At 48.6% G+C, this 15,204-nt stretch overlaps 1 pseudogene; it reads left to right on the top strand.

Annotated features, from left to right (window-relative positions):
* Positions 1–3,537: 3,537 nt before the first annotated feature.
* On the top strand, positions 3,538–4,391 carry LOC123104037 (protein NRT1/ PTR FAMILY 8.2-like; annotated as a pseudogene).
* The last annotated feature ends 10,813 nt before the right edge of the window (positions 4,392–15,204 follow it).

Here is a 15,204-nt window from a genome sequence, read left to right as displayed (position 1 = left end):
AGTCCTAGGAATGCATTCCATGTCACTATATCGGTAAATTAATCCATTCACGGTTTGGTTGTTATCGATCACTCAGGTTCTTGGACAAGGCAGCGGTGGAGACCGGGGCGACAAGGCACGGCCGGCGAGCCCGTGGCGGCTGTGCACGGTGACGCAGGTGAAGGAGCTCAAGTGCGTGCTCCGTCTGCTGCCGGTGTGGGCGTGCGGCATCATCTTCGCGGCCGCCTACCCGCAGATGAGCACGACCTTCATCCTCCAGGGGGCACGTTGGACCCGCGCGTCGGCAGCTTCCGCGTCCCCGCCGCCGTGCTCACTGTGGGCCCAACCCTGTCTCCGATGCATGCATGGCTAGATGCATGTGTGGCTACAGCGGCGGCAGCAGCACAAGCGGTCACTTAGCTAGCATGCAGAAGGTGCAGGTCGGCAACAACAGCTTTTGCATTCCTTACTAGTTAAGGCAGTAGTAGTAGTAGAAACGAAGCTTACTAGATAAGCTAGTATGTGACGCAAGTGCTTACTTCATAGCTAGCAGATATTTTGCTTAGGTCGGTTCGTGACCACTATATAAGGAGCTGTGCTCCATCGATGTAACTCATTCCATTCAAAATCCATTTGAGCTTCACAACAGCTAGTGTGTCCGTGAGCTTCTCTCTTCCATGTGCGTGTGTGTGTAAGCAGCACTAGTGAGTGTGTGTGCTTTGCTAGTGTGCTGAGCGCAGGCAGTAGTAGCACTTGGCTCTTCCGCCGGTCGTGTATCAGTGTACTCGAGTGCTAGCGAGTAGTTCTGGGCTAACAATTGGTATCAGAGCCTCTGGTTGTGGTAGCCATGGCCGGTGGTAAAGGAGTGCAGCAACGCACCACCTCGGGTGGTTCCCAGTCGCCGGCTCCAGAGGAGCGGCGAGGGCGCAACCGCTCCAGGCGCGGCCATCGCGGTGAGGTCGTGGTTAGGGAGATCGTGCGCGAGACCGCAATCAGCGGTAGCGTGCCCATCACCTTCCCGATGCTCACGCGCTCGAACTACAGCGAGTGGGCGTTGATCATGGAGTGCAACCTTCATGCGGCAAGCCTCTGGGCTCCCATGGAGGACGACCTGATCGAGAGAAAGGAGGACAGGAAAGCCGTGGCAGCCCTCATGCGCGCCACGCCACCGGAGATGCACGGCATGCTCGCGGCGAAGGCAAGCACCAAGGAGGCGTGGGAAGCCATCCGTACCCAGCGCCTCGGCAGCAACTGCGTGCGCGAGGCGAACCCGCAGAAGCTGCGGGCGGACTTCGAGAACATCGCCTTCAAGGAGGGCGAGCTCGTCGACGAATTCGCCATGCGGATCTCCAGCCTTGCGTCACAGCTCCGCGCGCTCGGCGACACCATGGACGACACGAGAGTCGTGCGGAAATTTCTCCGCGTCGTGCCATCTCGCTTCGCTCAGGTAGCGGTCTCCATCGAGACCTTGCTTGATCTGAGTGAGCTCTCCGTCGAGGAGCTCACGGGCCGGTTGCGGGTGGTCGAGGACCGTCTTGACGACGGCCGCGAGAGCTTCGGCGGCGGACAACTCCTATTCTCAAAGAAGTGGGAGGCGAGGAAGCGTCAAGGACGTGGTGGCGGTGCCCAGAGTAGCAGAGGCGGCGGTCGCACCCAGGGTGGAGCCGGGCGAGGTGCCGGCAACGACGACCGGGACAAGTGCCGATATTGTAGCATCAAGGGCCACTGGGCCCGTGAGTGCCGCAAGAGGATGGCTGATGAGGATGCCGCGGCCGCGGCGAACCTCGTCGAGGCTGAAGAGGACGGTGGGCCAGCAATGATGATGGCTTGCGTCGAGACCATGCAGGAGGGCACAGCGCCTCCGGCAACCATGGTCCCGACAAGCATCGAAGCCGTGCAGGAGGGCGCAGCACCTCCGGCGACCACGGTGCCGGCAACCGTCAAGTCTGTGCGGGAGGCACGGAGCTCTTCAAATAATCCCCTCCCCACATCGGTAGCGCTCTCCCCGACAACAACGTTCTCGGGAGATTTCGATTGGGAGGAGATGAAGACCCGGGTGTGGGGGAGCCACACCCCGGCAACCACGTCCCTTGTGACGCTGGTCAAGCCCGTGCAAGTTGGCACGGCAATCGCGGCCCCGACATCCTCGGGACCCGACAAGCCCGTGCAAGTTGGCACGGCAAAGGCGTACCCGACATCTTCGGGACCCAATAAGCCCGTGTCAGGAGGCACGGCAACGACGCATATGGTGGGCCATGTCCCAACCATGATGCTGGTGACCAGTGAGACCGTGCAAGAGGCATGACACTCTCAGGTCGGCCATACCCCGACAACCAGGTTCTCGGGGTTCTGCAAGCCCGTGTGGGCAACACGGCACTCTTCGACGGGCCTCAACAGCTGGGAGGCCATGAAGAGACGGTCATGGGGCGGCAAGGCCTCGACCGTGACTCTGGCGACCATCGAGGCTGTGTAGGAGGCGTGGTGCTCTATGGTCAGCCACGCAGCAACCCTGACGCGCTCGGGGTCCATCGAGTCCGTGCGGAAGGCACGACTCACAACTGTCGGAGGAGACCCGACAAGCAAGTCTGATGGGAAGAACACCAAGGACTTCGCTACCCTGAGAGGAGCCACTCCGGGCAGTGCGGCGTCCGGCACAACGACCCCAGGAAGGGAGTTCCTGGGTAGTGCGATGTCCGACAAGTCATCCCCGGGAAGGGAGTTCCCGGGCAGTGCGGCGTCCGGCACGACGACCCCGGGAAGGGAGTTCCCGGGCAGTGTGACATCAGGAACTACGACCCCAGGAACACTGACGCCCACGAGCGAGGTGGTTCCCGGGCAGTTCATGTCCCCGTCAACAGCGCGGTCGGACTTGTTCGATGCCAACAAAAATGGTGGCGATCCACATAGGTTCCGAAGCCTAGGGGGACCTTCTCGAGCCCGCGAGACGATCGCAGCACCCGAGATCAAGAAGCACGAACAGGGCATACGGGCCGCCGAGAAGGCGGACATCCCAACGAAGGTACTTGGTTGCGTCGAGTTCCAAGAACCGCGCAACAAGATCGGGATCATCGACATCAAGACCCTCCGACATGGTTGAGGGGGAGATTGTGGGCCCAACCCTGTCTCCGATGCATGCATGGCTAGATGCATGCGTGGCTACAGCGGCGGCAGCAGCACAGGCGGTCACTTAGCTAGCATGCAGAAGGTGCAGGTCGGCAACAACAGCTTTTGCATTCCTTACTAGTTAAGGCAGTAGTAGTAGTAGAAACGAAGCTTACTAGATAAGCTAGTATGTGACGCAAGTGCTTACTTCATAGCTAGCAGATATTTTGCTTAGGTCGGTTCGTGACCACTATATAAGGAGCTGTGCTCCATCGATGTAACTCATTCCATTCAAAATCCATTTGAGCTTCACAACAGCTAGTGTGTCCGTGAGCTTCTCTCTTCCATGTGCGTGTGTGTGTAAGCAGCACTAGTGAGTGTGTGTGCTTTGCTAGTGTGCTGAGCGCAGGCAGTAGTAGCACTTGGCTCTTCCGCCGGTCGTGTATTAGTGTATTCGAGTGCTAGCGAGTAGTTCTGGGCTAACACTCACCACTTCGGCTACCTCAGCGTCATGCTCTGGGTAGCGCTCTACGACCGCGCCATCGTCCTGCTTGCGCGCCGCCTCACAGGGCACCACCGCAGGTTCACCCAACTGGCGCGCATGGGCATCGGCTTCGTCATACTCATGGTCGCCATGCTTGCCGCCGGCATGCTCGGCGCCGCGTCGTCGCGCGCCATGGCATACACGTCATCAGCGCCGACGGGGCGGAGTACGTGCCGATGTCGATCTTCTGGTAGGTGCCACAGTACGTGGTGTTGGGGGCGGCGGAGGTGTTCACGTTCATCGGGCAGATGGAGTTCTTCTATGACCAGGCGCCAGACGCCATGCGCAGCGTCTGCTCAGGGCTCTGCACCGCGTTCGCGATGGGCAACTACGCGAGCTCGGCGCTCATCAGCGTGGTGGTGCGTGCCACCATGAGGGGCGGACGGCCCGGGTGGATTCCCGACGACATCAACGAGGGCCACCTAGAATACTTCTGTTAAGTTGGGAAGCGTTCCTACTCCTCGATGAGGAGCCGCATTTGGTTTATATTGATGTGTGGCAAATAGCCATGCCTTGGCGTACAAGACGAGAGACCCATCGTATGAGATCAGGTCGGTATAGAGAATAACTACAAGAGGGGGAAAGAGAGGATATGTTGGTTGAGATTACAAAGTAGAGATAAGCATAACTTAAACATAACTTTCTAATACCCTCCTTTAATCTCAACTATCCTAGGTTCAAATTCCTCTTGAATTCTTCAAACGGTTTTGTTGGTAGCGCCTTGATGAATCCATCAGCTACTTGATCTTTGGATGGAATGAATCGTATCTCAAGTTTCTTGTCTGCAACCCTTTCACGCACAAAATGAAAATCAATTTCAATATGTTTTGTTCTAGCATGAAATACATGATTTGCAGATAAGTATGTTGCACCCAAGTTGTCACACCAAAGACATGAGACACGATTCAGCTTAACTCCCAGTTCCTCAAGTAGTGATTCCAGCCAAATGATTTCTGCAGTGGCATTAGCCAAAGATTTATACTCAGCCTCTGTACTTGACCTTGATATTGTTGCCTGTTTTCTTGCACACCAAGATATGAGATTGGATCCAAAGAACACTTCAAAGCCTCCAGTTGATTTTCTGTCATCACTACAGCCTGCCCAATCAGCATCAGAGAATGCACCGACAAGTGTAGAATTGGAACATCTGAAGTTAAGGCCTAAGCTTACAGTATGCTTTACACATCTCACAATTCTCTTGACAGCCGACCAATGTGCAGTGGTAGGAGCATGTAAATACTGACAAACTTTGTTAACAGCAAACGAAATATCTGGACATGTAAGTGTCAAGTATTGTAATGCTCCAACAGTGCTTCTGTACCTTGCGCTTTCCACCTCTTGAAGGGGCTCTCCTTCATAAGCTGAAAGTTTTTCTGAAGAGGACAATGGAGTAAGCGCAGGTTTACAGTTCTTCATTCCCATACGAGCCAGAAGCTCATTGGCATATTTCTCTTGATTCAACACTATACCATCTTGAGCTTTATTAACCTCAATACCTAGAAAGAAGTGCAAATCTCCTAGATCCTTTAAGGCAAATTCTGAGCTCAGATCATGTAGAAGGGCATTAGTAGGATCTTGTGATGAACTTGCAACAATAATATCATCAACATAGATGAGCAGAAAAATGACTACTCTTGCCTTGTTGTAAATAAACAATGATGTATCAGCCCTTGATGTAAAGAAACCAAGACATCTTAACTAAGTGCTCAACCTAGAGTACCATGCTCTAGGTGCCTGTTTTAATCCATAAAGTGACTTGTCAAGTTTGCATACATAATGTGGTGTTTTCTTACTCACATACTCAGGTGGCTGTCTCATGTAGACTTTCTCTTCCAAAACACCATGCAAAAACATTACATCCAGCTGACGCAAACTCCATCCCCTGGATACAGCAATAGCTAGAACAAGTCTTATTGTAGCAGCTTTTACAACAGGGCTAAAGGTATCTTCATAATCTATACCATAGCGTTGTTTAAATCCTTTTGCAACCAGACGTGCCTTATACCTGTCAATGGTTTCATCTGCCTTCTTTTTAACTCTGTACACCCATTTACAATCAATAATATTTTTACCTCTCTGATCTGGTACAAGATGCCAAGTTTTATTTTTCATGAGTGCTGAGTATTCTTCATCCATGGATTTCTTCCACCTTGGATCATCAAGTGCCTCATTCAACGTTGTTGGTTCACCTAAGATACACAACATGCCATATGGTATTGTGCCATCAGTACGTATTTTTGGATTTTTAATACCTTTCTGTAGACGCGTCATGACACGTGTAGACACCGCCGGCTGTTCATGTTGCACCAGAGAATCGACTATAGAAGATCCCAAAGGCGTTGATGCAGATGATCCTGTAGAGTCCGGTGTGGCCCCATCTCCACGAATCACTCGAGTATCCGCAGGATCTACGGATGCAGAAGATCCCGCTCCACCTGGTGCATGCATGCAGGGGAATCGCGGCGCGGAGCACCAGGGCGATGTGGCGCCTGCCTGCTGATGACGTGGCGATGCGAGGCTGGCTGGGCGAGACGTGGGACCGCGACGTGGAGCACGAGGGCGATACGCCCCCGCCTACCTGTGATGTGGCGGCGCAAGGCTGGCTGGATGAGGAAGTGCGCCCGCGCCCGCCAGGACCGTGATCCGAGGACGATTGCGTCCCGCGATCCGAGGCTGACAGGCGCACAGGAGTTGCTGGCGCCGCCGGATCAGCTCCGTTTTCAGCGTCAATTTCGTCTTCTTGCGGCACATGAAATAATCCCTCGTTTTGATCATCATGTTCATCATTTTGTGCACCGTTTTCACTGCCAACCTGCACAGGAACAAGATCAGAACTGGTGCTAGCAATATTATCATCATATTGATTAGTGCAATTGTCTCCCCCTTGATCAAAACTCCGGAGATTTTCAGGAAGGAGGAGAATTTCCTTTCGAAGCAGGGCACCGGCGTTGGGATGTAAAGATGCAAAAGGAAAGATGGACTCATTAAATACAACATCTCGCGAGATATAGACTCGTCCTGTAGGAACATCCAAGCACTTGACTCCTTTGTGCATGGGACTATACCCTAAGAAAACGCACCTCTTTGAACGAAAGGCGAGTTTGCGTGTATTGTAAGGTCGAAGATTCGGCCAACATGCACAACCAAAGATGCGAAGTGATGCGTAATCTGGTGTTATGCCAAGGAGTCGTGTGATAGGTGTTTCAAGCTTGATGACTTTGCTAGGGAGCAAATTGATGAGATATGTAGCAGTTAAGAAAGCTTCATCCCAGAACTTAAGTGGCATGGATGCATTAGCTAGTAACGCAAGCCCTACGTCAACAATGTGACGGTGCTTTCTTTCAGCAGACCCATTTTGTTGGTGAGCGTGAGGGCAAGAAACATGATGAGAGATGCCAAGTTTTTGGAAGAATGAGTTGAGTTTCTCATACTCACCTCCCCAGTCTGTTTGCATAGCAATAATTTTGGAGCTCAGTTTGCGTTCAACAAGGTTTTGGAAATTGATGAAAACTTGGAATACATCAGATCTTTTCTTTAACAAGTAAATCCAAGTAAATTTACTATAGTCATCAATAAAACTTACATAATAGGAAAATCTACCAACAGAAGTAGGGGCTGGCCCCCATACATCTGAAAATATGAGTTGCAAAGGTGCGGTGGACACACTGGTAGAGACAGGGTAAGGCAATTGATGACTTTTTGCTTGTTGACACGGATCGCAAACTGACTCAACACTAGGCTCATAGGGGAGCTTATTTTTGCTAAGGACATGTCTAACAACTACTGAGGACGGATGACCCAAGCGACTGTGCCACTTTGCTGAAGATGGCTTGACGACGAGGTACGCTTGTTTATTTGACGCGGATGATGATGATGATGATGATGATATGAGTGGGTAGAGACCTCCCACACACCGTCCTCTAAGAATGATTCTCTGGGTGGCCAGATCCTTAACCAAGAAAAAATAGGGATGAAACTCTATGAGAACATGATTATGACGAGTGAATGGATGAACATAAAGAAGGCTTTTTGCTGCTTCAGGAACATGTAGAATATTTTTCAGATGCAAGTTTTTAATGGGGTTTTTAACAATTGAACTACCAATATGTTTTATTGCCATACCAGAACCGTTTGCCGTGTGGATTTGATCGCCTCCGTTGTACTTCTCCCGCATCGTCAGCTGATCAAGTTCTCCTGTGATATGGTTTGTGGCTCCCATGTCGGTGTACCAGTTGGTATCTATGCCGTAGGTGGCTGCATGCGCCGCCTTCTCTTCTGGCTCTCCATCTTCATAGCGCCACCAACAGAGCCGCGCCCCCGGATGATACTTGAGGCATATCTGGCACTCGGGGTTGTCGCGCTGCTGCTGATCACGCGCCTGTTGAGGTTGGTTCTGTCGTTGGCGTCCTCTGTAGCTGTTCCCACCGCGAGCAGGAGACGACTGCCGATCTCCACGGCCGCGGCCCCTTGTGCCTCGCCCACGGTAGGGTTTCCCTCGGACTTGGCCGCAGCCTCTGTAGGCAGCATTTGCAGAAGTGTGAAAGCCACCAGAGGAAGCATCGCCCAACATCTCCATTCTCTGATCAAACACAAAGATTTGGGCAAAGAGATCATCGGGGGTGATTGTGTTCTTGATGGCACCGATCGCCGCAACTACAGGATCATAGTCACGGTCTAGCCCTGCCAGGATATAGTCCACCATCTCCGGATCAGAGACGGGACGTCCGGCGGCTGCTAGCTTGTCACCGAGACTCTTCATCTTGGCTATGAAGGCAGAGCTTGACATGGTGCCTTTCTTGGTGTTGGTGATCGCAATTCTCAGATTTGTGATCCGAGACTACGATTGGGAGGCGAAGATGGCTGTCACCGCAGTCCACAGCTCGAAGGTGGAGTCCTTCCCGATGACCTGCGCAAGTATTTCTGGAGTCATGGAGTTCAATAGATATGAGAGCACCTGTTGATCTTTGGCGATCCAGGTCGCATACTGGGGGTTCGGTGCCATGGCCGTAGTCTTGTCTGCCTGCGTGGCATCCACCATTTTGGGCGGAGCTGCGTCGGTGTTGTCCAGTAGACCCATCACCTGCGCGCCTCGCAGGGCTGGGAGGACTTGTGCCTTCCAGAGGATGAAGTTTCCTCTCGCAAGCTTCTCCGTCGGTGGCGACCCGAGGTTGAGGGAGGCGGACGACGAGGAAGACATGGCGACGGCGGCGGCGGTTGTGGTTTGTGATTTTGTTGTGGCTAGATGTATTTGGAAGAGGTGGCTCTGATACCATGTTAAGTTGGGAAGCGTTCCTACTCCTCGATGAGGAGCCGCATTTGGTTTATATTGATGTGTGGCAAATAGCCATGCCTTGGCGTACAAGACGAGAGACCCATCGTATGAGATCAGGTCGGTACAAAGGATAACTACAAGAGGGAGAAAGAGAGGATATGTTGGTTGAGATTACAAAGTAGAGATAAGCATAACTTAAACATAACTTTCTAACAACTTCTTCTGGCTGCTTGCCATGCTCTGCATCGGCAACTTCGGCGTGTACCTGCTGGTCGCACGATGGTACAACTACAAGAAGACCGCTGACTGAACCTTACGTACTAGGGGAACTTCTCTAACAGATGACCCTGTTGCTGCCAACTAGCGCAGTTCCGATTCAGATTAAGAAATGTTTGCAAATAAAGGATTAACGTCATATTTAGTGCTTTTAAACTATTTGTAGCTGCATGAATGAAAGTAAAAATATGCATTGGTGTTCTTCATATTGTCCCACTTAGACTAACTCTAGCCAATCCCCTATAAAACTTAGTGTAGTATATTTACTCCACTAATTTTAGCCGGAACTAGATAATCCCTTGAATATAATGTGGTATAATTTTCTCTAACCTTATGCAATTCTAGTTTACATTGCAGCTACATATTAGCACACATATATAAACTAAACATAAATATGAAGGTTCAAGCAAATCACGAATATAGTTTGCAAATCAAATTATTCAAATTTAAATACACTGAATGGTTCAAATGTACTTCCTCCGTCTCAAAATAAGTGACTCAACTTTGTACTAACTTTAGTACAAAATTAGTACAAACTCGAGTCACTTATTTTGGGACGGAGGAAGTAGCAAATAACATGTAAAAGCACAACTTTTTTTACAGGGGGTGTAAAAGCACAACTAAGAAGTGTTACGAAGTTGCGAGTGATTTCTGTTTTGAGAAACTTTTCTTTTTTGAGTAACATGAAGTTTGCCAGTGATGCTCAGCCCGGTGGAGAGGGGCGGTCGCCCCGGGCCCCTGAACACGCAAGGGGGCCCCAGCCTGCATATTGCTTTGTACTGGGCTGGACCAAACTAGCGATCACAACGATACAACAAACACCGCCGAGATCGCCCCTTGCTTTTCTGAAAACGAAAAAAGGATCGCTCCTTCCAACTGACTGTGGCGCTTCTTCAGGATTGTGCGCGGTTCCTTAAGCGGCGGCGGCGGTGTGATCTAAGCGGCGGCGGCCGGCGGCGTCAGAGACTGGCTCACTGGCAGACTGTACAGGGTTCTGCGACAACCAGCTAGCGGGTGCGCCATCGTTACTGCCTAATCGGCTGACTGGGTTCTGCTGGGTCGACAACCAGGTAACAACGTGGGGTTCTGCCGTGCTTTCTTTTCCGCTGATTCTGCGTATGATTCAGGTCATGACCATGTTGATTCTAGCTAGGCGAATTTTATGTTGAGTTGATGCCGAAAATCCATGGTTAGTCCTCTGCCTGTATTTATATCAGCTTCCCACGTTGCCCTGATTTCGTCAGATTGGTCAAGTCTGAATGTCGGATCGTGCCTGTAGAAATACTTCAAACTTGTACTAGAACTAAGGGAAAACGATTTCGGCAAAAGATAAGTTATTGGCTGCCATCTGTCCAATTTAAACAAAAAAATAAAAATGGAAACGCCATAAGATAGCATACCACTGTTCTTCTTTACATGAATTTCAATCACATGGAGTACCTATTATTTGATTCGTCTGACCCCTATGTGTGAGGACACATGCCTAATTCGGTCGTATTTATTTCTCAAAAAAGCATACAAAGCAGTCTGTCTGTACATTAAAATTTATTTTGAGAAGATGAACTAATAGTTTACAAATACACTGACTAACTATGTGGTGTACCTCTAATTGCGAAGCTACTTTTCATCTCCGCAAAATTAAGATACATCCTTGTCATGGAGTATCACGTGAACAAAATGATTGATGCAACGAATGTGTATACATTAATCATTGTAGACAGTAAACAATATGAATGACTTGTAGTTTCTTATTTGAATGTCAAATTCAGGCGCCCTTCAAGCTTCTACTAGAGATAGAAACCTCAATCAAACCCCATTTATTGATCCAATTATTAAACATGAAAGTTGCTTCTGAGTTGAAAATACCATTATTCTTATCCCGGGGTCCTCTAAACTAAATTAAAATCACCACCCAAAAGTGAGGGGTATGAGGAAGATTCCATGGCATCATGCAATTCAGTAATAATTCAAGCTTATGTTTAGGGTAAGCAGTCCCATACAAAATCACAAGATGCCATAAGAAACCATTACGTTTGGTCTTGACAGTAGCAATAATGCAACAATACCTAGTAGAGAAACAAAATATATCAAACACATCATTTTTAAGCTCAGGTAAATCCCTCGAGGAGTGTTCCTAGCAGGCAAAAAAAGAAAGAAACATGCATCATCGCATCTACCAGATGAGGTCATAACAAAACCATCAGATAGTATCTCTCTTTTATTCTCTTGAAAACCTACAGAATAAGCATTATACTTGGGCAATGATATCACACAGGCAGTACATTTTTTTGGTTATGCCGAAGCGTACACTGAAAACCCCCACATTCTATGACCAGCTGAAAAACAGTCGAGGCCATTTCAGAAGATCAAACAAAATGGTAAAAACTGCCCGACACCCGCCCAGTTTGCTGTACGATAGTTCTCCTGTTTTGGGAACCTTTCGGAAAATTTAGGCTTGGTTTTTACCTGTTTTCCCTATTTCCTGCTGTTTCTATTTTTTGTTTTCTTCAGGGTTTTATATTTTCTATTTTTAAAAGAGTATTTTTAAATGTTTGGAAATTATTTTAAAAACTATATAATTTGAAAAAATATTCATGTTTTCAGAAATTTTTCATTTTTCCAAATATTTTCTAGAATTTTAAAAAAGGTTCCTATTTTCAAAAATTGTTCATAAAATTAGAAAATGTTCACACTTTTTCAAAATTTGTTTGGGAATTAAAAAAATTGTTCATATTTTATTAAAAATTTGATATCAATTTTTAAAAATGTTCTAGTATTTTAAAAATAATATCAAATTCAAAAACTATTTGGGAATTTAAAAAATGTTCCGGTTTTAAAAATTATCACAAAAAATGACTGAGTTTTCTAGAAAATTGTTTTTTTAAATCTTTGTATTTTCCACCAAATATGCAGATATTTAAAAAAATTCACATTAAAAAATATTCGAGTTTTAATATGTACAAAAACAAGTTGCTATGGTGATAGGTTGCTAGAGTACGCAATCGCTACAGTGCCTGGTTCGGTATGGTGCCTAATCACTATAGTGCTTCGATTTTCTTCGGTGTGCTACTGACTACAATAGTTAGATACAAAGCATTGCCTTCTTGAGGCAACGTGCGTCAAATAGGTGCTCCCAACTGGTAATGCTCACTCCATAACTTTGTACAGGCCAACATGAACACCATACACTTTTTTAAGAGGGTCACCATATACATTGTTGTTTGTAGGAATTGACTAATTGAGCAGTTAGAGTATCTACAACTACACTTACCAAATATGGCCTCAATGTATATCTGGACACGTCCGCGGACTCAATAGGACCTGATCTCCCTGTTTGCCATCGCCATTGCAACCACACTCGCCATTTCAACACCCTTATTTTCATAGTAATCCATGCAACATTCATTACATCTATGTACTGCATAATACATGAAGAAAGCAAGCTACATTTGAAAAGGAAATTACTCTAATCCTACTCATCATCAATCGGAGATATTGATGACCCCATTGCTGGAGCCGCCCACAACGCGGTCGTTCGCGCTGTGTACGGTTTCCCAGCAGGCTCCCTAAAATTCAACAGTTTTGGCAGTCCGGACTACCCCAAATTTAGATCATATGTGGTGGAGAAATGTGGTTGTCTGGACTGTCAACCATGTTATCTTCAACACGCGGGCTCTACACAAAAACCCCATTCTACGACGCACCCTTCCCCTTTTCAGCCGAACTCTTCCCTTTCCACTCAGTTTCCCGCCATAGCAGGACATTTCTCGCTGGAGCTCCTTTAAAACCAGATGACTCTCATCTCATCTTCACCATGGGTCTACAGTGGCAAAGAAATGCCCGTGTGTTACTATGGACAGAAAGAGAGAAATGCACAAGCACGTTACAACAAGTGCTAAAGTTCCTCTCCCATATCCCACATTTTCATTGACCATTGTGATTCCCTGACATGCTTAAGTTTTGACGATCAAATGGGAAGGCCAAACTAAAGCACTTCCAAAGAGAAAGACAAGCAAATCATATGATGCAAGACTAACCCTCTTAAATAGCATGTCCGCCAGCGCGCAGGACCTTGGACGCCACCACCCGTTGGTCCGCGACGCCGTGGTCGCCGCCTCCATCACAAGGAACGACCGAGAAGCTTGGGCATGACTGAATAGAGCAGATCCAGACGCCGACTGTGAGGAGCATCTCCGCCCACACACTGGCTCAGTGCCGCTGACACCTACCGCTCTGAGATGTTGCGGTCGCTGCCATCTCCACCTGCTGCTCCGTGATGCCGCTATGGCCGACACCATTGCAAGGAATTTCCGAGAAGTTATCCTTTATTTTATTATTGCTCGTCAGATTATTTTCAGTTCAACAGCCGCCATAATCAAATTTTATATTCTATGGCAAACCATTTAATTTCAAGAAACATAAATTGGTCTAAATTGACAACAATTCTATTGCTACCATACATAAAATTTCATATTCGTCAGCTGCCGCTTCCATGAAGACTACTGCGACACATCAACAACAGAAGCAACAAGTGTGGAGGATCAGAATCAAGCTGGTGCCGCAAGGCAGATGACTTTAAATCATCGAGGGAGTGTGACGCCACAACTCTTCCACCTCCTCCTTCCCGCCTAGTCCTCGAGCTGCCGCAGAGCGGGCACACATCACTGTCAGGGGTCGAGGTGGCTCACTATGGTGGAAGAAGGGTGACATCCATAGGTAGGTCGCCGCCTCTGTCACAAGGAACACGTGAGAAGCTCGGGCACGACTGAATGGAGCGGATCCAGACACTAGATGTGACAAGCATCTCCGCCCACGTGCTGGTCTAGGACCGCCGTCGCGACCTACTGTCTGAGATGTTGCGGTCGCCGCCATCGCCACCCACTGCTACGTGATGCCGCTATATCTTCCACCACCACGAGGAATGTTCGGGAAGCTATTCTTCATTTTATTATTGCTCACCATATTATTTTCAGCTCAACAGCCATCATAGTCAAATTTCACATTCTATGATAAACCACTTAATTTCAAGAAACACAAGTGGTGTAATCCAAACAATTCTATTGCCCTCATACATCAAATTTCATATTCTCTGCCTGCCGCCTCCGTGGAGGCTCCTATGACACATCAACAACATAAGGTGTGTGGAGGAGCTGAATCAAGCGGGTGCTGTAGGACAGGCGATTTTCAATCGCGCGCGCGAGGCCGGGAGGGGGGGGGGAGCGTGACACCACAACTTCTCCACCTCCTCCTTCTTGCCTAGTCCTCGAGCTATCGCAGAACGGGCACAAATCATCGTCGAGGGTCGAGGTCGCTCACCATGGCGTAAGATGGGTAGGTAGGTGCGCATAGTGGTGCATGCAGCTTGATATAGAAACCCTAGCCAAGGGGAGAGTAGGAGTCGAGCGGCGGAGGCGCAACCTCATTCAGCAGGAGGATCCTACACGGAGGGGAAACCGCCGCTGGAGAGAGAGAGAGGGAGGGAGATGGAGAGAGAGAGGGGGAGGGAGATGAAGAGGGAGATGGAGGGAGAGAGAGAGAGAGAGAGAGGAGATTTTGGTAAAACCGATGGGAGGGGACGATAAAAAAATCTGTGAGGTATCCCTTCGACCGATGGGAGTCATGGGTACCAACGAAGACTAGTACAGATTGCCATTTTATAATAGATTGCTCTTTGTAGGATCGAAAGTATGTCTAGAGGGGGGGGGGGGTGATTAGACTACTTGACCAAATAAAAATCTAACCTTTTCCCAATTTTAAGTCTTGGTATATTTTAACAACTTAGCACAAGTCAAGTAATCAACCTACACATGCAATTCTAAGAGTATAGCAGCGGAATGTAAAACAATTGCATATGAAGGTAAAGGGATGAGTTTGGAGGAGCAAATGCAATGTAGACACGGAGATTTTTGGCGTGGTTCCGATAGGTGGTGCTATCGTACATCCACGTTGATGGAGACTTCAACCCACGAAGGGTAATGGTTGCGTGAGTCCACGGAGGGCTCACCCACGAAGGGTCCATGAAGAAGCAACC

This window comes from Triticum aestivum, chromosome 5A (genome assembly GCF_018294505.1).
Source record: "Triticum aestivum cultivar Chinese Spring chromosome 5A, IWGSC CS RefSeq v2.1, whole genome shotgun sequence".
In the NCBI taxonomy this organism is placed as follows: domain Eukaryota; kingdom Viridiplantae; phylum Streptophyta; class Magnoliopsida; order Poales; family Poaceae; genus Triticum; species Triticum aestivum.
This window is presented reverse-complemented; position numbering and strand designations above follow the sequence as displayed.